This window comes from Notolabrus celidotus, chromosome 6, assembly GCF_009762535.1.
Source record: "Notolabrus celidotus isolate fNotCel1 chromosome 6, fNotCel1.pri, whole genome shotgun sequence".
Taxonomy (NCBI): domain Eukaryota; kingdom Metazoa; phylum Chordata; class Actinopteri; order Labriformes; family Labridae; genus Notolabrus; species Notolabrus celidotus.
Window position 1 is genome coordinate 25,189,417 of NC_048277.1, and position 27,905 is coordinate 25,217,321.

The 27,905-nt window shown below is 39.6% G+C and overlaps 1 long non-coding RNA gene across 3 annotated transcripts in view; it reads right to left on the reverse strand.

Annotated features, from left to right (window-relative positions):
- Positions 1-27,905, reverse strand: part of LOC117813809 — a 71,891-nt gene that overhangs the window by 1,741 nt on the left and 42,245 nt on the right. Inside the window, exon 3 of one of the 3 annotated variants that reach the window (XR_004631459.1) lies at positions 7,147-8,795. The exons of 1 other annotated variant lie outside the window; for it this stretch is intronic. This is a non-coding gene — a long non-coding RNA (uncharacterized LOC117813809). Of the gene's footprint in view, positions 1-7,146; positions 8,796-18,348; positions 18,693-27,905 lie in introns of those variants that run through there. One more of the 3 variants, XR_004631457.1, reaches the window with a different exon arrangement.

Sequence of the window (27,905 nt, forward strand, 5' to 3'; positions counted from 1 at the left end):
GACTTCTTTGCTTCAATAGTCGAATGAACATACCCTGCTTCTTATCTCACCGGTCATTTACAACAGAAATGACATAACACGCTGTTACTAGACCAAATCAAGGCTTATTTCATGGGATTAATGTTGTTAGGTTGGAAGGCTTTATGACCAAATATCTAGAAAAAAGTCATTCACAGGAAAAAAAAAAAAAAAAAAAGTTAATGTTGTTTGAGGTGGGTTAACTCTTGTTCTCTGTCTAACCTCTTAATAACAAACTGGTTGACAGACTACGGCAGGCTGACAGTTTTGCTTTCAGTCACATATCTTGGAAACTTTCAGATGGATTTTCATTATATGGTACAGATACTCATTGTACCCAGTGACAGAAACATAACGAACTTTACTGGATTATCAAAGTTTCTCCTTTATTCTAAGAAACATTCAGAAAATTACTCAATGGATTTACATGACATCGTCCCCAGACAGTCACTATCCTCACAGGATGAGCTCTGATGACTCTGCTGATCCTTTGACTTTCATCATATGCCATTATGCTGGTTCTGAGTGCAATTTCTTTTAGATGGCTTGACATAAAATTTGGTACAGACTTTTAAGATCCTCTGAGGAACGACTATAAAACTTTGATTTTGCACTTTTTATCTGAATCATCTGAAACTTTTGAATTGTCCAATACTTTGGTTTATGACCAGATTCATGCAAAACGATTTACCAAAGAGCCTCAGCTGTAGTTTGAATGAATAGCTAAGATGCAAAATTACTGACAAAACAACAATCTGAAACGACATGTGTGCAGCTTCACAGCGCTGCGCAGCTTTGTCCCAAACTGAACTGATACATCTTTTTCTGTTGGTGTCTTTCAAAACTTGGATCAGTGCAAAATCATGTCTATGAGCAACCCTCATACAAACAGGGAAATAAATTATGCTTCAAGCTGATGGATCAATGTTGTGGTTTTTGGAGCTGTTCAGCAGAATCCCCAGTTTTAAAAGAAGGGTGTTGCAGTGTTTATCTGCTGCTCTCTTCCTATAGAGAGTTCACAGGGTGTAATAAGTCTAGAGCTTAGGGTAGGCCAGGTCTCATCTCACCACATTCACACACAACACATCAGCCTGCAGAGTCCCTCAACATCATCCAAGCCGCCTGCGTTCCATCGGCCCAGCTCTCCTGTGTTGGTTGCCCTGCAGGCTGAGCTTTGCCAGAGCACCACCCTGCCTGCCTCTCACAGCAGCCTCAGCAGGACTCAATAAAGCCCTGTGCCTCTTGTGTCATCCCCAGCAGCTGTACACAAGGCCATGAGTGTAGTGCTGTGTTTGTGTGCTGAGGCAGGCCTGTTTCATCTCCAATGCCCATGTCACAGCCGTCCCGTACGGGTAAAAATCTTAAAAACATCCAGCTGTGTGTGCATGGAAAAACCAAGGAGACTTTCAGGGGATGTAACCGCAACGGCTTGCAGCTTGTTTCTATCAAACTGAAACAACAACCACACATCGGCATAAATCTGGTGCAGTTTGCAGCGTGAGCAGCAGATGGCAGTTCTGGTCCAGGTAGAGGATCTTAGGAGGATGCACAAGGAAAAAAAAGCTCAAGTGCATGTGTGTGTGTATGAAATAAGTGATGGACAGATTAAGGGAAAGCTGGGTGCAGAATGGATGCCAGTTTGAGAAAAGATTAATTAGAGCTCAATTGAAAGTGACAAGCCTTTTTCAGAAATAGACATGACAGCAAGAGTTCAGTGACACCTACAAAGGAAGATGTGGTCAGACAATTATCTTCAGTACTATGGTGATTAATCACAGTGCAGCCTGTCAATGTCAAACTCATATGACACAATGAGTCAAGTGCTATTGATCATGCTTGCCTTGGGTTTCACTTGCACTCACACTTTATCAGATGCAGCTAATTGGGAACATATTCAGTCTGTGGTCCTGAGAGATGTGCCTGTCAGGAGTCACATTCCTGCTCCGATGTTCTGATAGTCAGAGCGCCTGCAGTCTGCATGCAGGACAGGGTGTGTGGTGGGTGGGAAGGGTGTAGCTTGAGGAGTGGGGGGTTGCTCATGCACACAGAGGTGCATAGGTGAGTAATAAGTGTGCATCCTCTTACTCTCCCAGACCATGCCCCCCTGACTGGATTAAATATGTGCCAAGGATTTATTAGGTAGAGGACCTCTGGGGCACTAGAAAAACTCCAGGACTGAGCTGCCTCCAGTCCTTCTGTTTTCTTACCTCACACAATCTCTCACACCTATTTGTATTTACCTTACATATCTTATCTATCTTCTCACTCCTTGCGTGCGTCTTCATATTTTAGACTTTCAAATAGTGCTCTCTTACACCGGCCTCTTGTTGAGCCATGTGTTTGGATGTGTGATGTGATGGATTCTATGACTTTAGGGACTGGTTAACCAAAAGTAGTGATACAAAAAAATGTGACAGTACTCTGTAAGTGTAACTGAAAAAGTATCAGAAGTATCAAAAATCAAACAACTCAGTTCACAAAAATGAGTGTTTACCTATTACACGTTTCATTCTTTAACTATTATTACAGATGCACAAATCTTTAAGGAGCATTTCATTAACTGTAGTTTGTCATGGTAGAGAAAAATAATCATACTCCTTCCTGTTTTTACTGAGATTTAGATGATTGATACGAATCACATATCTGGTGATGTGAAGCTGCCAGAGCAGTCGGTTGGCTTTGCTTAATAGAAAGACTGAAACAGGGGGAAACTGCTAGCTTGGCTCTATCCAGTGTAAAGAAATATATAGTCTATAAATTCACAGCTTACAACTATACACAAAGTATAAAGAGGACAATTTCCCATTTAAGAAACTGTTTGTAGGTTTGGTTGACAATGTTTGTCACTGATTGCCAAGCTCAGGCCACTTGATGACTGTTTACAGCTTTTATGCTAAGCCAAGACATTAAGATTACCAGTTTTGCATAATTAGATGCACAGCTGAATTGACTGTCAGGCGGGCACACTATAGCTATTAGTGCAGAGGCTAAAGGCCCGCCTCATTTCCACCTCAGTGCCTGTAGTTAGGTCAACTGATAGGTTAAGTCAGCTTTTCCAACATAGTGTCTACCAGTGATAGGCTTCAATACTCTGCTTCAGACACCAAAGGGTGACGTCACTGAGACTACGTCCATTTATTATACAGTCTATGGTTGTAGCTTTTTTTTTTTCCGTTACCACACCATAAGGAGAGTGGTATAAATCTTCTGGGTTAAAAAAAAGCAAATTAATCTGTTTTATATTCTGCAAGGACATATATACTCCTGTCCTAACCAAGAGTTGTAGGAAATACCAAGAGTTGAATATTCATGCAAGTAAAAGAAACACCAGCAGCTCATCAGCTCAGAAATTCCCAGCTATACACAGCTAGATGACTGTTTACTCATCTAATTCTGAGTTAAAGCTGCTGTTGGTAGGAATGGTGTCAAAAACGTTACTTTTTTTCTGCTGGGTTTGGAGAAAAGGTCATAATACCCATCGGTACTCATCGGTAAGTGAAGTAATTTGAGACTATTGCGAAATTTCTGCATTTTCAAATGCCTTTGTTTAAAGTAATGTTATTATTCCCCTTGTTCCCGTTATGATGGACCAATCATAGCTAATCTCCAATCCTCCGTCCTGATTGGTCAAGTGGCGGCCCCACTATGTTGCCCAGCACAGCAGCTTTAAGCTAACCAGCAGCTGGTTGTAGCTTATCTTTTGTCCATAAAATATGGATGGTGGAATAAGTGTACTAAACTTTTCAGCTATGTTGAATGAAATGATTGATACCAATTTCATATCCATACCATAAACATGAAGCTGCCAGAGCAGCCGTCAGATTGGTTAGCCAGAGGACAATCAGCAAGCCTGGCTCTGTCCAAAAGTTATAAAAAATGCAGTTATTAAACTCAGATATTCCAGTTTACAAGTAAACAAATCAATTAAAAAGGACAATTTCACTTTTCAGAAGTGATTGGTGAAAGGTGGGGTTGACAGATTTTGTTATGTCCGGTGTCTCACGGAGAGATACCACATGTCTTTTCTTCCTGCAGTGGTCAGACTCTATAACCAATAACAATAACATCACCAAAACGGACTCAAGTGCAATATTTCCCCAATCTATTTATTAACGTGCAATAATTACTTCATCTTAGTTTATCCTTCTCTTCTTACATGTGCAATACGTCTTTCCACCCATCTTCCCAGTTCTGTTCTGTACATTGCTTTATAATAGGCTACAAGTCTGTGCACATTTTTCACTGCGTCATTGGTTTTGTAAATATTGTACATTTACTTATTTAGTTGTGTATATACGTTGTAAGATATGCTTATTTTTTACTTCTTTAATTTGAATTGCAAATAACTTTTTAATAATTGCTATTTTATATGCTCTTGTTTGCTTTATACTGTTTTGCACTGTCTACTTTGCTGCTGTAACACTTCAATTTCCCCGTTGAGGGACGAATAAAGGATATCTTATCTTACTGATTGCCCATGCCTCTTGACTGTTCACAGCTTTAATGCTAAGTTAAGCTAACCAATGTGGGTTGTAGAGATATATATATATATTTATATATATATTTGCTGTACAAGCAGGAGAGTGGTGTTAAACTACTTATATAACCCTGGTTTTAAAGGGCCAATTTCCTCAAATTTGGGACTATCCCTATGAGTGTAGTTGAGTGAATGTTCTTCGTTATCTATCACCATTTCTAACAGGTTTATTGTACACAAGCACACACCGTCACACTCCTGCATTTATCATAGCTGAAATACTTTAAATTGGGAAAAAATATGTGATGCAAGTGCAGTAAATCTGTTTCGAGCCAATATACCTTCTGTTTTTTTCCAAATATGTTTCTTTGGCTATAAGTCATTTTTCCTCTCCCAAAATGATCCCCATATGTTGAGCCGTGTTTCTGGCTTCTGATGAACCAAATACACAGTGCACTAGAGGCTTTGTCCCACGACCTGCATCAAACATGCTGGAGGGAAAGTGCTGCCCTTAAGGGATGGGCGAGGTGTTAGGTGAACCATTCTTCTCTCACACAGACTTACAATATTGCACAGTAATAAATGGAGCTGCATGTCAAGACCACACAATATGGATTAGAAAGTACAATCATGTTCCATGCTTTATAACTCCAAAACCACTGACTCCTTGTGCTTTCACGGATGAATAGACGGGAAAATTAACCAACATGACGGATGAAAACATTCTCGAGGGTTCAGTATGAAAGTGAGTGAGTAGATGTGGTGTTATAGGTCAAATGTGAAGTTTGTCTGTACTATTATCAGAGAGAGAGAGAGACGCTCGTTATAAAAGCTGTCCGAAAGTAGAAAAATGATTTTCATAACTGAGAATCTAACATGATGCTTGAGATTTATCTTCTGTTTTCAGTGAATACTTTTACTTTTTCCAGTGAAATCCCTGTGATTTCCTTTCATTTAGAAGACATTTTCTTGTTGAATCACGACATGTTCATGTCTATGAAACTTCAAAACCACTTCATTATGGTGACAGTAGGTGACATTTTGCACCACACATCTCAGGGACCTCATAAGTTGTTGTTTTTTTTTACTTGCTTTATTTAGATAAGCAAAAAAAGGACTTCCTGGCATAAATCTAAACCTGACTTCCACCTCCTTCTCATCAGACATCAGTGGAAAGCCAGAGACCATTACCAGGAAGCAGACCGTAGCAATACACCTCTCTTTCAGGCAATCAGCGATGGAAAACTCCAATTAAGGTGGTGGAAAAAGGTGGCTACTGCTTTAACAAAACCAGTGCAGATGTGCAGGTAAGTGACCATGCGGCAAAGTTTGGCTACACAGCGCAGGGCTCAGAGCAATTTCCCGTTTCTAATTGGACTTCCCACACAATGCCTGCTTCCAATCATTGCATGAAGCCAGCGCAGGCATGGAAGCACACTGGTAAGATGGTGGACCACAGTTTGACAGATTGTGAAGAACTTCAGGACAGAAGATTAGGTTGCAGGGTTTTTATATCGAAGATTTAAAGGCTGAAACAAGTAAATATTGCTCCATTACAGGTAAAAGGCCTGCATTCAGTAGATAATAAAAACGTAGAGGACTTTGCATTGTGGGTAGTTTCATCCTTTAATAGTTGAAAGCATTGTTCTAAAGTTAATCTGATAACTGATCAAGCCATAAAGACACTTTTTGCTGATTGGCTTCTTGTGTATTATTGCTCAGTTGTGTGTTTGTGCATAGAGAGCCTTGCAAACTGAAGTTATATTCCCGGTGTATACATAATACTTGGCTTATAAGCTGGTTCTGTTTCTTTTCATTCAACAACGTCAAACATGTTGATGTTCTTGGCATTCAAATTTCAAAGTTTGGTGCTTTTTATTTGTCTCAAAATGTAATATATTGAATATTTTGTAGTTTTAGGGTTCATCCATTAAAAAACATGCTTCAATAAAGTCACCTTTCTCTGAGGTAGATTAAAGGTTTTTTTTTACAGAATACAGGTCAGATTGATCAAAAATGAAAATAATCTTTAGTTGCAGCCCTAAATGAAAGAAGCACAAGATGTCAGATGATTGTACTTCAGTAAAAGCTGCACTCAATGGAAATACTTGCAATGTACACATACTTTAAACTCCATTTAAAGTCACTGTGAGGAACTTCCATTTTGGGTTGGTTCTGGTGACCCCCTTGGACAAAATCGGTAGTGTTTTTGCAGGATGAAGGCCGCATTTCCCATGAACACCATTACCCACTGTCGAGAAGATGATTTTTTGGTTCAAGACAACTTTATGCAGGAAGCAGAGTGATGAGGTAATGTATTGATTTATAGCTATACTGGTTAGCTTACAAAAGGTAACCAGATGCACAGGTTTAACTTTACGTAAGTATGCACAAAGTTGAACTCTTTTGTCCTTGCTCTTCTACCCTGTAAATCTCTAGTTGTAGAGTTTCTCCATCTTAAATAATTCTTCAGCAGAAAATGTACGTTATTTTGCTAACCTGCTCCAGTATTAGCAATGAGTACTCAAAATTACAGAAAAAAAAAAAAAATAATAATAATTTTATTTGTAGAGCACTTTTCAACAACCCAAAACAAAGTGCTTCACATGGGCAGCAAAATAAAACAGGCATTTCATAAATACACACAAGTCAAGACAAAGCAATGAAACATATTTTAAAAGACATAAAATTCCCCTAAAAGAACTCTAAAGGAATACAATTCTTTTCAAATTTCTTCTTAACAACTACCTTAGGAAGCTGGGAGGGTGAGGGTTAGCAGGGTAACGGGAATTTATTTTCTATTGTCTTGTTTTTCTGTTTAATTGGGGATTTTTGTTCTATTCTATGCAGATACTCTGACTTATCTTACTCTTGTGTGACATCTTTTTGTACTGTCTGCAAAAATCTAATAAAAAGATATGGAAATATATATATATATATATATTTATATATATATATATATCTTCTTTAAAACTTAAAGAAAACTCCTCCTGCTTGCTAGCTTACTTCTCACGGCCAAACTTTACCAGTTGAGTTCTAGACACTTCCAGGTGAGTACTGAACATTGACTCGACCTTTTTAGCAAAAAATCCAGCCTGGCATTAAAATTGAGTAAATAAAAACAAATATCTTGTCACTGATAATCTGATTTTACTATGTAGGTAATGATGAGGCATCAATATGAGAGTGACACTATTTCAAAGTTAGTTCAAACTCCTCACAGTGCCTTAAAGTAGTGCTGAGCAAACGTACCTGCCTCCCTTCATTGTTTATTTTACCTCAGAAAACTTTGTCCATGATTGAATAAAGACACTCTCCCAAGCTGTTAAAGCCCCAACAACCCCCCAGTTACCACCCACCACAAAACAGAATATTTGAGCCTCATTGATTCTCTCCACCTGCTGTTCTAAATCTCCCCATAATGCCTCAATCCTGCCAATGCCATCCTTAGTTACGATTTTCTCTCTTCCCTTGGATTTCCTTTTCTTTTTAAAGTTGCCTCACCTGGAACCAATCTGTAACACAATCAAAGTGTCCTAACATGAAAGCTTAGTTCCTCTCCTTTGATAGTCCCTTTCTCTCTACACTTGCTCTTCTTTCTTCCCTCTGGTAGCTTCAACAGCGATGTCTGGAAAGAATTCAGCTTAAAATAGGGACTCAGTCACTCAGTATTATGCAAATGTCCCTGAAACAATTCACTGCTGCTCTGCCTTTTTGCTCTCACAGACAACAGAATGACGCCTTTGTCTAAAAATAAGCTGTGAATAATGAAAAGTAAGAGCCAGGCTTGTTGAGGCATTGGAAACACTTTTTGAAGGCCTTGAGAAAATTAGGGGTAATAAGGTAGAACAAGGGAGAAGAACAACACACTCAAGTATCATTAACAAGTATAATAAGGGCTTCACAAAGCAGAGAAAGTTTTTAATAAAATAGGAAGCATGGAACGTGTAAAGAAGCGGGTATGATTACTTTCTTCAGACTTTTTGTGTGTCCTCATCGTTGGATTGCACTCATCCATCCACAGCGTTGATTGCAGCTTCTGGATGAGTAGATGCTCACAGTTTGCACGCTGCATGCTCATCAGTCCTCCCTCTCAGCTGCAGAGTGTGTCCAGGATTACAGGGTGATTAAACTCTAATGGCAGCCTTCTGAGAGGTCCGGGGAGATTTACTCCTGAGTCAACATGCCAGACCCCATTTCCTCCTCGCTCACTGGTGCCTCTCAACACCCGGCCTGGCCACAGACACACTCCATCTCCACATGGAGCGAGAATAGGCTTAGAAATTACCCTGCATGTGGCCTTGGAGATACACAGGGACATATCCAAATAAACCAGCATTTCCTACCAACTATTTTGGAACTCATGTCAATGCAATTTAACATTTTTAAAATGTAACAATGAAAATGTTGTTCAGTAGAAATGTTCTTACTCATATAAAGTCCTAACAGATTTTGCTGGCAAATCTACAATTTTTTTTTGCACATTTTTAAGTTAAATGGTGCTTTATAGGGATAAAAAAAATCAAAAACTGTTAACAAAAGTTTAACTTAAGTTAAGATAATTAATTATTTTGTCAATTGATTTGTCTACATAACCTATTTAAACAACACTTTATCATTTATTTAATAATTTCAGGCAAAGATTACAAAACATGTGGGTCAAGCATCTTAAATATGATATATGTGATAATATATGATTTGCTGCTTTTAATTTAATGTGACAGTTATACCGTATGGGGCTGGGTTTAGATTTGAAGTAAGACATATTATCTTGCGCTATGAATAATACAATTTAGATTATTGCTTTTTTTTTTTTTTTAAGTTATATTTTTGGCCTTTTAGCCTTTATTTCATAGGACAGCTGAAGAGAGACAGGAAATGTGTCAGTTCTCCTGCGGGAAGGGTCAGCAGCTCCTCTGGCTGCTAAATATGTGTCTGCCTGTCAGCCTGAGGGACGCACCATCCCATAATATTTGATCTTAGGTGAAGGTTTTATGAGCACACCGCATCAAGTGAGGACATTGAGATATGCTGTATGGGTAATCGTTCATTAATGTGTATAAAATATGTAATATATATAATATGTAACTAATATATTTGTAATGAATATAACATGTAATGAATATCACATGTTATGAATATATATGTAATGTATGTGTATGAATTGTATGTGCTTTGGCAATCACATGTCTTTGTTCAAGCCAATACAGAAAAAATTGAATTGAATTGACAGGAAATGTGGAGAGTAGAGAGTGGGGGAAGACATGCAGGAAATGGTCAACCGGCCGGGAATCGAGCGGGCCACCTCTGCGACGAGGACTGTAGCCTCTGTATGTGGGGCGCTTAGACCGCTAGGCCACCAGCGCCCCAGATAATTGCTATTTTAAAAATCTGTATAGTATTAATGCCTAGCCTAGATTAAGAAAAAAAAACATAAAACTTCAGGACTTTTAAAATTGTATTTTGTCCTCTGTGTTTTACTGTCTTTATTCCAGGAACTACATTCAGCGCTCCATTGGCAGCAATGACAAGTTTGGTTTTTCGCCTTTTTCCATAGACTTCTATTCATATATTGTATATGTGTCTGTCATGTAATCAAACCCACTGCAGGATTGACCTTTAAACATTTTGACAACAATGCAATTCCACAGTCATCATGCCTTTACACACTGAACTATGTATTAGTGTAATATTGGTTGTTCCAGATTTCACATTGCATTACAGCCTGACGGAAATGAGAGAGGCACATTGTGTAAACACACAGTGGGAGCTCCAAATAAACAAACACTGAGATATGCACATGTTCTGCCCTGCCAGTTTCGACACTACACTTTGCGACCATCTCTCCCCCTTTACGCCTCTGTTACTACCTCAAAAGCCTCAGAACAGAGGCGGTACGACTCTGCCCCACCATTATGCTTTACACTTTGCAGATGAGGCATAACAGGGGCGTAACTATCCGGCAGTATCTTGGCAGTACGGAAGAGCCCAATGATCCAAGGTGTAAGGTTCCTAATTGAACCTTACACCTTGTTTCATTTTATTTTGTAAGTACAGTTTGGCCCTTGCTGTTCATGGACCTTTACCGATTCAGGCAGGGTAACTGCTGCCTCGGGACAAGATGAAACTAAAATGGTAAAAAAGGAAAAGAAAAAACACTTTTTGATCTGACACAGCTGTATAGAAAACAGGTATGCTTTTCAGGCAAGATGCTACAACATTAACATGATTAATAAGCATCAGTTTATATTTTACACCCCTCAGTCAGCTGTGAATGTTAATGCTTACCAGCAAACACTGTGGTACTGAAATAACTATTAGAAAGACATTTAAGGGTATATCACAAAAAATGTATACTTGACACCATGTGACTTCTGATCTTGACATTCACTCTATATTATCAGGTTATATGACGAGGAAGTCGCTGCAGAGCATGTCCGTTTGATCTGCATCCACGATGGTGCTTTCCCAGAGCTGTCCTTAAACAAAACTGATAACATTCAGAGATCGAGACGCTTGTCACAGTGCTAACATTTCAGACATCTTGTTTTGAAACTTCCCACGAATACCAACACAGCACCCGTTATCCAGCGCCCGGTGGCTGGGCTCGGACAACATATGCCTCTCCTCCATGTGACTTTAATTGAGTGTTTAGACGTAATTCAATAAGCAATCGAAGGCTAGTGCGCGTGAGTGTGAGGCGTAAAGCAAAAGAGCAACACTGAGTGGAGCCTTTGTCTGTGACCCTACATCATCGCTGCTACCTTTCAGGCCTGATCACGCGCCCTGCTCGGCTTCTGGTCAGCACCCCTGTGAGGACCCCTCTGCTCTAATTGTCCAGGCCACCAATTCTAGGAGCCACGCAGTTTACAGGTTTAGTGCTCGGACTTGCCATGTCTTGTGTTTGCCATGTGAGGGACTATCTTTAGACTGGGATCAAGCTCACAAAAACATCCCAATTATTATATTCTGCCAGCAGAGTTTCCTCAAATCCCTGTGCTGCGATACATCAATCTTTAGAATCCATTATCCAAGTCTGATTAGGCCAATATTCAGTCAAAAGCTATCAAACTGAGCACACAGTTCTAACTGCTTTCAACAACTCGAAGAAGAGAGCTTCAAACTGAAAGACATCAGAGACACAGCGCTGTGAAATTACTCCAAAATGTGACACAAAGAATGAAATATTACTCCTGTGTGTGGAACTGTTAGGCCTACATTCACACGGCTGTTTGCTGTCAGTCTGCACCAGCTCATGCAAATTTGGCAGAAATAACTGGCATTATAATAAAGAAAATCAAATCATCCCACTCCAGAGCTGTACTCTGATGCACTGAAACAGATACATAAATTACTTCAAGTCTGCTAATTCTCAGAGTAACTCAAAGTCCCCAGAGGAGCTCCAGTCTGTAAAATACGGCTCATTACTTAACCGAAAGGGACACAGGCTCTCAGTGGGATTAGAAAGTCAGGGCTTGTTATAGAATATAAAAGAAAATATTAATCTTAAATCCGGGATTGTGGAAATGTCAGAAAATTCTCACCACCGTTTGATGAGCTGACTTGTGGGAGCAATTTTGGCAAATGTGTGTGTAGACCAGTGAATTATCCAACATGTGTCTTTAATGCTGGGTCAGCCCACTTGCCAACTGTCACATTGTTAAAGATGGACTACACCCGCTCGGCTTGTGCCAAAGAGGCCCATAGATTTACAGTAATACCCCGCAGCACAACAGTGAGAGTAGAGGCCTGCAGGGCAGCCAGAGGCTCTATTCTCCACTTATATTTGGTAAAGCTCTGTTACTATAATTATTGCAGACTGCTGGATGTGAAGACGACTACTGCAGCTGACTCAGATCTAATCAGAACCCACAAATCAAAGTTGAGTCACCATCACATGCAGTGTATTTTTGTATTATTTTTTTTTTTCAGAAAAGCAAAGGGACTGAAGATATACTTTCTATTACACTATTTAACAGAGCTCATGCTACTAATGGTGAATTTTGAGAATTAGTCATCTGTTGTTTTGTCCATGCAGGTGGAAAAATTTAAGTTGCGGTATCCAAATCCAGAGAAATCTTAGAGTCATTTGAACTCCCAAGTCAAAACAAATACATCTCTACCTTCAATGCTACTTGAAAAACCTCTAGGCTGCAACTTACATACACTTGAAATACTAATTAGTATGCCAAAAGGACATTTGTTATGTCCCTACATTTTGTAGCATGCAAGCCAGCTTACTGCTTTGGCTACTCTGCTGGCATGTGCATGAGTAAGAGGGTTTAAATAAAGTACATATCAGTTGTATGAAGACTGCATGCAAAAAAAATCCTCTGTTTTCCATTTACAGAACCAGAAAAGTATTTTGTATTACAGCTGCATACCCAGTCTTTTATAGTCTGTGTCTCAATGCTGATAATCACCATAAAACGATAATAGACTGGCAACTGCACTATAGAGGGAAAACTCTATTAATGAAAGATAAATACTTAATAAAAACTAGATCATTTCAAACCACATGTAACACACATATTTAATAACAATGGTAAAATCATACAGACAGAAGCGAATAAATAAAAATGTACTTTGCATAATAAAAGTGGATCAAAATTAGAGTTCTGAATTTGTTGGGATTGGGATTTCATTGTTGTTGCGATATAACCTAAAGGTGGATTTGGACCAAGAGTTCCGGGGTCTTTTAGCCCCAAGAACTACTTTACCCTGAACTAAAAGGTTCTGTGCCCCCCATTGTTGTCTGCGTTTCAACCGCGGGCTGAAGTCCCGGGTAGATTGTGCAAACTCACTAAATAAATTCACTACATCACCAAACCAGTAGAGGGCAGTAGGACAAAGACGAGTGCCATTCATTACAGATGACACCACAGAAGCAGACAGACAGGCAGGTATCAATATGAGCAACACAACAGTTAGCCTGTTAGCCTGTTTTAGATCTTGCTATATTTCATCACAGATGGATTCACTGAATCAACACGAGAGGAGATAAGCGTGAGCAGCAAAGATGTTTCAACACGGCTTTAATATTTTTTAACTCAAAAAGCTGTGGCAGAGATCGACCGGAGTTTCGCTTTAAACAGCGACCCTGTTAACTGCAGATTTTCAGTCGGATGCATCCCTCATAAACGTCTTTATACGATCATTAAATATCGGATGAGGATATTTTGAATTTTAGTTAAAAAAAACAACTAGTTTGCATTCCCAGGAACTCCCTCAGTGTTTCAACAGCTGTGTAAACTCCACAAACACTCACACGTTCAGCTGAAGGTCTCCAGTTAAATTTTTAAAACCGCATTGCCGGGTGAGACTTATTTATGGTGGGCTGAGAGAAGACTACTGTTACAAGCTGCTAAATCGAGGGAATTTAGGGGTCTTTTTTTTTTTATAAAAGATAGAACAAATTAAAGAAAGTGGCCAAATGTGTGTGATGTTATTAAGGAAGGCGGGCGGAATAAAAACACTGCAGGTAATCTATCAATCAGACATGTTCAGCATTGCAGGCCCTGAACCCCAAAAGCCTGGGACCTTTGAAAAGTACTACCCCCCTAGCAGGGGTTTTTATTGGGGAGATTATCTACCCCTGAACTAAAGTTAGACCCTTGGTCCACCGGTCGAAACGCACATAGTTCCGGGGTAAATTTCCCCTGGTCGAAAAAAGCCTTAAGTCTGAATTGCTAGCAATGAAATAGAGATACTATTTAGAATACACGTTCAACGCTTTCTCACTCAAGATGGTTACATCTTACCTGCTTGATGAAAGCCTGACTATAATGGACATCCTTCCACAACATTGTGATGTAGTCAGATGAAGCTAAGATAGCGTTACGCTACCCTCAGATGATTTATGGCCTGTTTAGTATTATTAGGTATTATGCATAACATGAAGAACAGCAAATAGACATACGTATTGTGAGTTAGAGCGAATACACCCTCTTTAATATTTGTTTGTTTAATAGTTGTTTCTTTTTCTTGTGCATCATCTTTTGTACAAATAATTGAGTGACCCAGCACTTGGTACTTTAGTCATTATTGTGGTGATGTTAATTGTTGATGATGATAATGGAAGGTCTTAAATTGTTTGTTAAATTGTTTGTTTGCTTCATTGTAGATGTTCCTTATTTTGAAAAAAAAAAAAAAAATCCTTACTTACTTTTGTGCATTGCCTTTACACTGCTTTGCAGTACCTGCACCCAAATTGACTTAAAACACTTTGTTACTCGTACTGATCTTGTTTCCTCTTGTCTAGATCTTTGCTTGTGTTGTTCTTGTTCTCGTACGTCGCTTTGGATAAAAGCATCTGCTAAATGACATTGTAACATTGTAAATGAGATGTCACGTAAAATGATCACACTTTCTTATCCAGTTAGGTTAACCTTATGAAGGTTTTAGCCTCTCTCATTGTTTAGGTTATTGGCACACAACCTGAGTGTCTTGGTTCCCCCTCTTGAATCAATAATATCTGTAATCGTTTTCAGAATAAACCCCCCAAAATATCAGCCTAAATGGCCAGCACTGCAACAACACACAGAACATGTCAGCATCCAGCTGATGATCACTGTAGGCATTTAGCTACCAAAGATCACAAATGCACTGATATGCAGTTGTTGAAATCCATTGCTTCAAAAGATTACAACTACAGCTGTGAGAATCACTCAGTCCTCCTCAAAACTTTTTCTGAGATGTGTAAATTTCACCTGAGTGGTTTTCCAGATGTTTCAACCATGAACACATAAAATAGTTAACTCAACACCATAGCAGAAGGTGACACGCTGTTTGAGGCAGCAGTGAACGGATGTGGCCTTGGACTGAGACCGGACTGCGAACTAATATTGTCCTGTGGTGGTTCTGCAGGGCAAATAGGACACTGAGTGTCTTGTAAGAGGATAAGGCAGCTGTTTAACAAGTGTCCTCCAAAATTTAGTGCAGGGAGCATGACTCTGATTAAGCACCATGTGAATGGGTGTCTTTCTTGTCTCAATGAGGACATTCCTGACAATTAAGAGGATGAGTGCAGCTTTGTTTGTTTCTTGGAGGCGACCTTGTCTGTTGGCTCAGTGACGACCTAGAAGTCTAAGATGGACATTAACCATGTGAGCCATCTGCATGCAGCACTTCTGGAAGAGTGTTAACAACTAGCAGGTGAAACAATCCTCTGGTAGAATTACAGCCATTACTTTGTTTTGCTTTGTTTACTGCGTATTGAGATACAGATGACAGGCAGCGAAGAAGCAGACAGAAGAAACACATGGACTCTGCAAAAGAGAGAAAAAGATGGGAAAACTGTTTTGGATTTCAACCTTTCATTTCTTCATGACATATGTGTCTTGAGCCAACGTAACCTGTAATGTGACTGAAGCTGGAGGTGGAGGGCTATGCCCTGCTGCACAAAGAGAATGTCTTCTGGTCAGGATATTTAGTGGTGCAACCACAAAACCAAAACCGGATATTGCTTCTAGAGACATGAGAATTCAGAAATGCCAATGTCTGGCTCTGGAAGTCAAATAAAGACAAATAAAGTGAGCAATGTAGTGACAGATGAAAAAAGGAGAGATAATCGAAGTGGTATGAGTGGGAGAGAGCTTGTGACTTCAGAGAGGGAAAGGACAAGGGAAGAAAAGTCTGAGCAAATACACAAGGAACTGACTTAAAAAAAAAAGAAAAAGACACATAAGGATGCCGAAGTGTTCGGGGTCCAACCTTCAGGTGTGTGAAAGCAACTGAGAAGCAAAGGTCTCAAATGCCCTTTTCATATGGCCAGTTCAAGGCACAGAGATGTAATACTGGGCAGTCCCTCCAGGAAGTTGCGATTTCGCGATCGCAACTATCAACGCAAATTCAACCAATCAGCGCGATTTTTTCGCAGCCTTGCAATTTTATACAATCACCGCAACTTTCCCGCAAATTTGACCAATTACCTTAATCTCAGCCCCTGTACATCATTGGTTTCATCATCAACTGACTTCCTTGTAACATAAACATAAGTCCTCACTTGATCGGCACTTTTCAACAGCTAAACACGCACGGAGAACGGGTGAAAAGAGGGGACAGCAGGCAGGACAAGTGACGATGACAACGTTGTTATTTATAGATACTAGAGTTATTATCTGAAGGGCTCAGTGTTTGCTTGGTCACGTACCTGCAGCAGGTGTGCTTTATGAACCAGCTCTCCTCACCTCCATGCATCTGTCTCATCTTCATTGATTATTTTTACCCCCGGTGTGCTTTAGTGACAAAGACACAACCGGGGGACAACTGTTTAATATTTGACGTTTTTGCCGCTATTACCGTAAAAAGCTCCCGTCTACAGCTTGATTTATTTCAGATTGGTGATACATCAGACACCTTTAGTAAGTTTTGATGAACTCCTCGTCATCAAAGATGCAGATTCATTTCAGAGTGCTGTGAACTGACTGACTGTGCCTCTGTCGCTGCGAGGTGCATTTAGGGACCGTCGTAAATGTGCAATACAGACCTTTCATGGCGTTTTTCTGTGAATCAAGTAAATCAAAATACAGTCACAGTGGTCACATCAAGAATGTTTTCTAAAAACATCTGTAATTTAGCATATTTACTTGCCCCTGAGATGTTATTGGAAAAAAAAAAATCGCCACTTTTACCGCAATTTTTTTCAAAAAGCTGTCGCAAATTCAGGCATTTTGGGCCGCAACAATCACAAAAAAATCCCGCGAAATCCTGGAGGGACTGACTGGGACCCAGTCGTCTGACTGCTGTACCAGCATCAGGGGGTATCACAGAGGCGAGATGGGATCATATGTGAGCCGGCGGAGCACACAATGCTGGCAGGGTGGCACAGCATTGTGTGTGTGTACATATGACCAAGTGAAGCTCATGCTTTGTGTTTGGCTTTTGCACTTCCACAAAGTAACCCAATATGTAATTATACACAGGGACAACACTATTACCTTGTTGAGGGGTCAAAAGTCAAAGTACAAACGCATGATTACAGTGAAGCTACATTATAGCTAGGGGTGGGAATTGATAAGATTTTATCAATGTCAATGCCATTGTCAATTCTGCTCATCAATCCAATTCCTTATCAATTCTCCTAACGATTCCTGAGTGTTTTTTTGAGGGGAAAAAAAGTAGTTCTACACAGTCTTCTGCACCAAAAGGAACCATTTTATTTTTACCCAAATTATGTCTCCACAAGACTGAACATGAACATATTCAACTTGAACATACTGCACAATAGGTTGACCTCATTCTCGGCCGCGCGAGTCCAGATGTGGCCTCTGGAGCCTGGATGAAAAGACTTTAAATTCTGAGAGGAAAAACGCTTTTCCTCCGGGGGTCATCGCGGAGGTATTTTACCCGCTCTCGGTGCCTCATTTTTGGTCAAGTGAGTCAAGACGTGGCCCCTGCAGCCTGGAGGAAAATATTTAAATTGGAGATCCTCGTGGTTGAATGAGTTCTGCTTCGCAAAGTGTGTGACGTAATGCAACATACGCGATGTGACGTGACGTCGTGCTAGGAAATGAATCTTTAAGAAGAATCGATAACATTTGAGGTGTACAATTCCGATGGAATTGATCAATTGGAACCAGTTCTAAGTCGGATCCGGTTTTCAATTCTTATCCCTAATTATAGCGCTGTTGCAGACTGAAACTAACAGGTAATCAAAATGTTGTAATACATGTCCGATATCAATTTTTTTTAAATATTCCGTCGTCTTTTCAGTTGCTGAGTGATAGAGAAGCTGTGAAATCCTGTTGTTACGTCTGATACCAGAAATGGATACAACTTGTAACCTGGAACGCTGCAAAAATGTACATTAGGTTTTGTTTTAGGTAAAGATGGAAATGACATTTTGTATCACATTCATGACTGTTGACCATTTTATTGCTCTATTGTGTCCATTTAGAAAGGTGAAAAACTGCAAGGTACTCAAAGAGAAAATATATCTCACCATGAGGGGAAAAATGTTTTGTTTCAGAGCTGACAGAAAGTTTGTGTAACCTGAGGCTGGAATCAACGATAACAATCCAGTCAACATGCACTCAGTTCTCATGTACCCCCTTGAGCATATTCCTGCTGATGGGGAGGGAGGTGGAGGCAGCACTGGTCAACCAGTCACCCACAGTGTCTTCCTGTTCACCCTCCTTTAAAGTGAGCTCTCTATTGGATTACCACTGGCCTGAGGGTAAGAGTGGGCAGAGGTAACCTGAACAGAGGGGAAAAGGGGGTCAGCCAACTGTTTCAAGTGAAAGTGGAATTTGGGGCATCTGTGTTTGTTTGTAGTTCAGTGTGTTTGGGCTGAATCTGACATCCTGCAAAGCCTAAGGGGCAGGGTAGAGGTTAGCCAGTGTGGTCCTGGTGTACACGCTACTAGTGCCTATATCCCACACATCAACCATCACTCCTGAACTTTTAGCACTGCTACTTTTCAAACATATAACCACCAGATATTGATCTACAAGTTTTCTTTTGACTGGTGAACCTACATCCCTCTTCTCTCATCCTAGGAGTAAATAATCAGAGGCTGTTGAGTGTGATGATATCAACACAACATCGCAGGTAGAGAATAAAGTAGTAAACAGGTTGCTGATGAGCGATTCTTTGCTCACCTCCTAACACAAATTTTATTTTCTGGAGCTAAAGACAACCAAGTTTTCTAAGAGATGCTACGCTCTTTCTAACTACTGGCAAGTATAATATGGACACCAAAATATGGCGGCCATAGCCATCTATACTTCTACATAAAAAGAGCCTTTGCCATCGCTCTCTGGAACACTCTCCCTCCACACATCCGCAACTCTGTCTCACTTCAATCATTCAAAAACCACCTCAAGACCTACCTGTTTCAAAAAAGCATACAGCACATGACCTCTACCCCTGCCCCACCTCTGTCCTTGTTTTGTTTTATGTACCTGTTATATTTTTACTTTATTTTATTTTATGTAATGCGACTTTGAGTATTAAGAAAAGTGCTATATAAATCCTATGAATTATTCTTATTATTAAAAATGTAGAGGTAGAGTCTGGTCACGTATCAGCAGGTTTTGGTGTATGCAAGAAAAACAGACCTTATGGAGAGCAAAAGCCGGGAGAGCGAAATCCACCACAATGACATCCTGGCTCATATCAATGATAATCTGACGACAATATACGTATCTCTCTAAAATCTGTATGTAGGTGCAGCTAATAATCTGTTCTAGACCCAAAGTTTCAACTTGAGCTACAAATCTGCTCAACACTCTGTTGTGAAAGCCAGTCAGGGTTTAGATGTCCAGACTTCCATGAATGCATAAGATATTGATCCCATCTTAATTCAACAAACAAGAATTTTAAAAGTTATTTTCTTTTCTTCTTGGGGACAGGTCTGCAAAGCTTGCATCTTTACTTTTTACAAATCTGCATTTTGATGTTATTGCTTCAGCAAAATTGAGACCCATTAGTTGTGAGTAAATCACAAGATTTTGATTTATGGTTCATAATGCTGAAATAAATCTGAGGGAATCATCTGGATAGCTTACCATTTACAGTGAAACTTTGATTCGCTAGAAATAGTTGCATTTTGCAGACATATCTGGAGTGTAGAATTTTGCTTCACTGTTAATCTGAACACACTGTTGCTTCTCAAGTTGCTAACAGTACATGGAAAGGGGAGTCTTGGCTGGAAGTCATTTATTGCTAACGGCTAGATACAACTGAAATATAAGGTTGACAATTGTAATGTATGTATTTGTGTATATACATCCATATATATATCTATATATAGATATATATATATATAGATATATACACACACACACACACACACACACACACACACACACACACACACACACACACACACACACACACACACACACACACACACACACACACACACACACACACACACACACACACACACAGTACAAACTTCAGCTAATATGAAGAAACCATGTTTAAAAGCATTAAAAAGGATTGTGTGCTTTGTTTAGATATAAGTATGTCGCAAATTCTGATATGGGATAGCACAGCGCTCCAGGATCTGTCTCCTATGGCCCACCTCTGAAACTCAGAGGGTGAAAGGTTACTGCTGTGACAGGGCCGGCTCATCTGAGGGTCTCTCTTTACCCCAAAAGCAAAATACCCAAGGGCAGAATGGTGGGCTCGTCTGGCCACCCCAACACGACTCCCCAAGATCCCAGCAGGGAGGCAGAGAACCATGGATCAGGACTCCCCCCTGCACAAATACAGACAGGGTCGTGGGTCATCTGGGGAGCTCACACAAGGCTTTCATCCTCGAGAAGCTCATTTCAAGGGAATGTGGCTCTTTCCCCATCGAGATAGGAGTCCTCCTTGAGCCCTGTGTGGCTGTGCTGAACTCTAGATCCACAGACATGTTCCCTCAGACCCGTTTGTTTTGTTTTGGAGCTGCGTCTCAGCGCACATCGCTTCGCCAGGTCCAGACACTGCTGTGGGAAGATCAGGCTGGGTCAGCACACACATGGTGCTCTGTTACTACGTAAACACTCACTAAAACTGTATCAAACGCGCAGACAGCTGAGACCTGGGTAAAAAAATAAAGGCGTAGTATTTTTGGCTTTTACCTAGCATGGACTCGGGATGACAACATGGATAATATTCGTATATACCTGATACAGTTTCATTCATTTCAGACTTAAAAAAAAATCTAGTAAAATAATTTACCTGAGAGAGAAAGCTCATGGTACAGCATAATCCTTAACAAATTGTAGTTTCAGAACTCCACAAACACAAGTACAATGTAATTGAGCAAGCCACATTAGGTCAGATTAAATGAACCCAGCAATTTCCCCTTCAAGAAAAACGACAGTATATCAACATGTTCAGCAAATATCAGCTCCTGTTAGGCTCAATTATAATAATTTAGACTTCAACACACAGACACCCACAGAGCGGGCTATGATTGTCGGCAAAACGTTTCATAATAATTTGAAGAGAAGTGAGTTTGAAGTGCTTTCAGACCTCAATTAGGCCTTCTTGTAAATAGACGAATGAATCAGCACGTTCAACTTAGTGTAAATTTGGACTACAGTAAACAACACAAACAAGTATGTGGGAGAATAAAAACTGTTGTTTACAGACAGATTACTTCTGTCGTGCAATAGACCTGACTGTATGTATGTCTATGAAATTACTAAGGAGGTGGAGTTTAAACAGCGATGTATGTTGCCCCTAACTTAATTTTTCATGATGAAATATGGAATAAATGAAGCAGGCTCTTTCCAACAATGTTAAAGCTTACACTACAGCTAACATTGAAGCTCCTGTAGAGTTTTTAGATTGTCATGAATCAGACTAAAATGGACAATGATGACTCTATGTGACCTATAAAGGTAGGTAGGTGTCACATGAAGTTAGATATGCCGCAGCTTATGTTTACATATTCCACAGTGAAGATTCTCAGTGGCTACGGTTACATGATGTTTTTTAATTCAGAATTCATTATTCAGAATTAAATAATTCGGAATTAAAGTATTCTCCTTCACGTTTACATGGAAATAGTAATTCGGAATCGAGGTTTACATGGAAAACACATTTAATCAAATTTATTCAATTCCGCTTAAGATCTGGGGGTTGGGAAGGGTTCTGATTGGACAGGGGCGGGTGTGACGTATTTACGTCTACAGGAAGAAAACAGACTCCAGTTCCTGCTTCTTTTATTTTCGGTTACAACATGGAAGACCACACAATAAGTACACAAACATACTGCTTCACTGCTTCAGCTGAGGAGGAGAAGATAGATAGAGGACTGGAGAAGGGAGGCCGAGGACCGTACTTTGGCGAATCAAAGCCGGTTAGTGCAACGGCTGCTCTACCTCAGCCTGGAATATGTGCCTGCCAGCGCAGAATATATGCATCATCTCGACAGGACAAGGCAACGAGCATGCTCAGAACGACCGGAATTAATTTAAAGCGGAATGAACGTATACATGATCGAGGAATTATTCAATTCGGATTTAAAATCAGAATAAACCAGCCACTTACTTCGGATTTAAGTTTAATATGGAGTGGTCATTTTCATTTGGAATTAGGTGTTTACATGGTAATTTTTAATCTTTTTAAAGAAGAATTAATTTTTATTCTGAATTAAAGAGGAATTAAAAGTATCATGTAAACATAGCCAGTGAGTGATACATTTGACTCTTGGAAGATAGCAACTTACACCACTTACAATGTTACAGGGAAAGATCAGTGAAGAGCCAAGGTGTATCATTTTGTCAATCAGGGATGCCAAGATCAGCACAAACTGAGAGTTTCTCACCAGATCTTTGAGCTCAAAATAGTAGGATATTCATTTGATCTTTTTCCAAATGGTTGGCTCATTCAACATTTTCTGTTTGCAATTTATTCGTCCAGCATCAATAGAATGACACAGTATCTGTATTATCTCTCTTATTTGTATTCAGTGACTGATCTTCCACATTCTCATTGCAAAGACGGACTCAGCTGTCATCTACTAGTGTTCAATAAATACATTTAACACCCAGGCAGAGATGTTTCCCCTTTTAGAATACATGTCTAGTGTGTGTGTGTCTGTGTGCGTTTTCCTCTGATATCTACAGCATGTGTCCACAACTTCCTCTGAAGTGTCCCACATGTCCCATGTTTGAACCATCATGACTGCTGCTTCAATTTTCAAATGATTAGAGCGAGGCAACTCTGTGAATATATTAACACTATTGAAGGAAAAAAACACATTCAAGCTTCCACATGTAAAAATGTTTGATCCATTGTTAGCACAGACCCAGTGTTATTTTCATTAAAGGAAAATCTTGCAGACTTTCAACCTTATCTCTCATGCTCATAGTTTACTATATTGCATTAAAACCCCCCGCAGCTACCTTAATCTGCTGTTCCAATCTCCACCTTTCCTTTTTTTTCAAATCAGCTGTGAAACTACTCTGGAAACAGACAAAGCAGCATCCCATAATATGAGTACAGATGGATGTTTATTTCACAGTGTTTGGCTGGCTGGAATATTCAGATGTAATAATGCAAGGCAGGAAAATATGGCTATGGTAGCCTGCATGCAATGCATCCTGGAATATGTAGGCACTACTGGCACAATTCATTGAGCAAGAGCACTCTGATGTCAATATTGAACACCTTGAGAAACTTATTGCTTCAGTTTAGTCAGTGCATCTGGCTAGACTGATTCTCTGGGCACAATGATGTTGTTCAAATAGGTGGAATCTGTTTCTATAATAAGAATATAGTCATAAAAGTAAGAATTATTTTTTATTATCAATTTGTGCCTTTGTTCAGAACACTTCAATAAAGTTTATCATTATCTCATTCTGTTTCTCTGTACCGAAAACATGATTGACAAATGCTCATCAGTGATAATCAGTAAACTAACTCTTATAATGACATCCTTGGCTTTTTTGCATTTTCTGTTCCAAGACCATAGTAAGTTTTGCTTCATGCTTGAAAAGGGAGAATGCAAGGAGCTAATAAAAACTGGCAGCATCCTGCAACCTACCCACTAGTGGCCACTAAAATCTACAAACTACAACTTAAATGATCAAACTGATATTTTGCAGAAATGCAAATACCATCAGGTGGTTTAGTCTGCTATTTAACTTTATTCATTGGGATTGAAACATTGAGATGAACCATCTTGATTTCAAGGGGGTACCAAAAGAAATCAAAAGGAAAAAAATTTAAGCAGTAAACACTAACATAAAAAATAGATATATAATCAAAGAAAATTGATAAAGAAATTGTAAACAATACACAGACAACGGCAGTTTCTGTAGTTGAGTTTCATGTATTCAAGGCTTATATGGATGGGAATAGTCAATGAACTTTGGCTGTAAGTGCTACAATGTGAATGTTTATAGGCTACAGATTTGTCACTTAATAAAAATAAATCAACCATCCTATCTGCAGATTCCTTTTATTGATACATTTTCATTTATTTTTTAAATAAAATGTCAAAATGGAGGAGAACAGGGAAAAAAAAGCAAAAAAAACAAAACAAAAACAAAGTCACACGCATTAGTCCAGAGAAAAACAGAGAATTATCATACTAAAGAATCTGGATTTAAAAAATAAGGTGTTGTATGGTGCCGGTTTAGCTCAGCCTAAACCGGCACCCTACGCCCCTACGCTCTCAGCCAAGTGTGTGCCATGCACTGAGGCTAGAATTCCTCAAGACGGGCAGCACAGGATTGTCACTCTCTCTTCCTACCTTATCATTCATCCTCTCAATATAGGAATTAACCCCCCAAAAAATATATTTAAAAATTGATTAAAAAAAAAACAATTATTCAAAACAGTAGCAGACTACGTTCTGGTTGATTGAAATGTTAGCAGATAATTTAAAGTCAACAAGAATATATTTAGAGATGGTTTAAATACAGGGGCAGTACATTATTATTCTCTGTGTCCTCTGTCTTATTATCTCAAGCAGTGAGTGCAGAGGGCCTGTGTCTGCTGCTGCAGGGGTGGTGATGGATGGATGTGCACCTCCTCATGGGTTAATAGTTAACTAAACCTGATATAGAACTGAGAGATGAAGGCAGCACAGCGTCCCCTCTGTCTGCGCCTGCTTGGTCCTGTTTATTGAATTAAACTTCAGTACAACCACTGCCTCTTTTTTCTCTCCCCTCATCTCTGCTTAATTTGATCAGAGAATCTGCTGATGCAGTGGGTGCCCGCCTCATGTGAAACCAATTTAAAGCTACACATAAAAATCTGGTGTCTCTTTTACTCTCTCACACACATACAGATGCAGAGGGTGAATATTTTATGGTGAGCTGTTTGCAAGAGTTCCAGAGAAGCTCCTCTAGTTATGATGTTTGTTTAAACCTGAGCAGGAAATGTCACCTGATGGTTTGTGCACAGGTAAGACAGCAACATGTTTTCCATCTAAGCACTACGGGAACTCCACGACAACAACTACCATCAGAGCCATGTTGATAACATGTCTGTGGCTTAAATGATTTTGTTTGTTTGACACTTGAAAAATAAAAAAATTCACCATCATGGCAAAATTGTTTTCCTTCTGCCATGACAACAAAACAGCAGTTTGAGGATGGAACACGCCGTTCAGAAGATCAGATGCAAAGATGTTACTGTGGATCTCATCTTTTTTAAAATGAGAGCTTGACCTCTGCTTCTTTCTATGTGAGCACAACACAATCAACCCTTTACATGCACACATTTCTGTCTCATCTTACTGCTCCTCATCTCGACTCTGGTTGTTAAAAAAGTGGGGTTAAATTTTCTCTTTGAAATAAATAAATACAATAGAAAGAGTTTTACCCTTTTTCTAAAACTATGATTATGCAGAAATGGGCCCCTGGACAAAGACATCTTAAAGTTGTTTTCTGTTTAAATATTTTAGTGTTGTTTTAGTCATGCTTCTGTGTCTGTGTTTGCTGCTTGTAGTTTTGTTTTTGTTTTTTGTTTTTTTCTTTTGGTATCTTCTTTGTGCTTTTTGGTTGTCATGTACATCCAGATATACCAGAATGTACAAACACAGGAATGATACTTCTTTTTGCCTATCATCCTGCAAAGCCATGTATATTTCCGTATATATTGCTATACCTACACTGTTTAGTTGTATTTGATTGTCATTCTTGTGTGTATGTGTGTGTATATGTGTAATTGTTATTGTAAACAACTTAAATAAAATACAAATCATAACATTTAAAAAAAAAAAGACATCTTATAGACCACCTTCTGTTGGGCTTTTTGCTTTTATATTTAGATCATCTTAGGAGAGACAGGAAGTGTGGGGAGAGAGAGAGAGGGGGAGAGAGAGAGAGAGAGAGAGAGAGAGAGAGAGAGAGAGAGAGAGAGAGAGAGAGAGAGGAGAGAGAGAGAGAGGAGAGAGAGAGAGAGATGGAGAGAGAGAGAGAGAGAGAGAGAGAGAGAGAGAGAGAGAGAAAGAGAGAGAGAGAGGCCTCAGTGCATGGGGCATCTGCTCCCCCCCAACTGAGACAAACCAGCACACCTTAGTTGTCTTCTTTTGTTTTTGTTTTTTTTTTGTTTATATTTTTTGCACCTTTTTTTGTGTCCTTCATGTTTTTGTGTGACTTTTTTCATTGATTTTGTCATTTCTTTTTTTTTTGGAGGGGGTCATCTTTTGTCTTTTGGTTGTTTTGGACTCTTGGTCTCTACAGTAAGCCACTACCATCCCTCCATTTGGTATGAGATACAGAGGATTTATATCATACAGACTCATGTCTGCACATTTCCTGTAACTGAATTACAAAAATCTTTTCATCAAGAACAAGGACTTTGAATTGTGTCACACACTCTTAGGCCATAATCAGACAATCCTTTATTTATTTTTACTGATTGAGCTGCATTACCTCAGCAGGGATGACAACCTAGCCTTCTTAAACTAAGCTCTACCTCTGGTGCACAGCAGTTACATGTTCATGAAGTTTTCTTAACCAATCAAAGACCTTCAAGTGTCTGGTGACAACATCATATGTTGTGTCAATGTGTCATAGCTTTACAATAGTATTATAAAGTAATGGCATCTTATTACTTGTCAAAATCAGGAAATATTGGCTTTCCTGGATCACACTTTCTGTCTGACTTACTTGAAACAACAGCAAAACCAACTACAATGCAGCTTTGTTTTAACTCAAGGCTGATGGCGTACCAGATGGAAACACGTACGGCTAGAATTCATTTTCATCCACTGTGGAAAGCCAGAACAATTAAAGCAATCAAAACAGTTGCAAATTAGAGAGAAGGGAAAAGACCCTGCTACAACAGACATCACCGAAGAGACTTCCCCCTAAAACAGATTTAGGGACAACTGACGGAGTGATATCTGATCTGCAGCATCAATCTGACAGGCTCGGCTGAGAATCCTCTGCTGGTTTATGAATTCCCAACATTCCTTTAATTACTTCATATTACCATCCATGACTACACTGGGCACCACAGGAACTAGGTTTCCGAATCAGTCCTGCTGAATAACGTGAGAACAACTGCAGGATGAAATTAAAATCTAAGACAAGATCACTACAGGCCTTCTGGTGAGTTTCCATACATGCTTTTTTTAACATATCAGTAATTTAAAAAAGCTTCCCATCGAGCAGAACACACAGGCTATGTGTTTCCCATCTCCTGTTGCTGGCCTTTCCCACAACCAAGCTGAACATGGCATCGCTGAGACGTAAAAGTCTAACCTGGAGCACTTTCTCCAGCCCATTACCCGCTCTTCCACGCCTTTTATTCAACAACACTGATGGCCGGAGGAGCTTCAGGGACGCCGCTGCTGGTCCTCATGAAGCCCAGTGCCAACATAAACCCCCCAGAGGCTCTGAGATGTTGCATCAGTGTGGAGCCCATCCCGCCACAGCAGCCAATAATACCTGATAATACCTGGACATGGTTCAAACAGACAAGTCTTCATTCAGTGGAAAGCTTT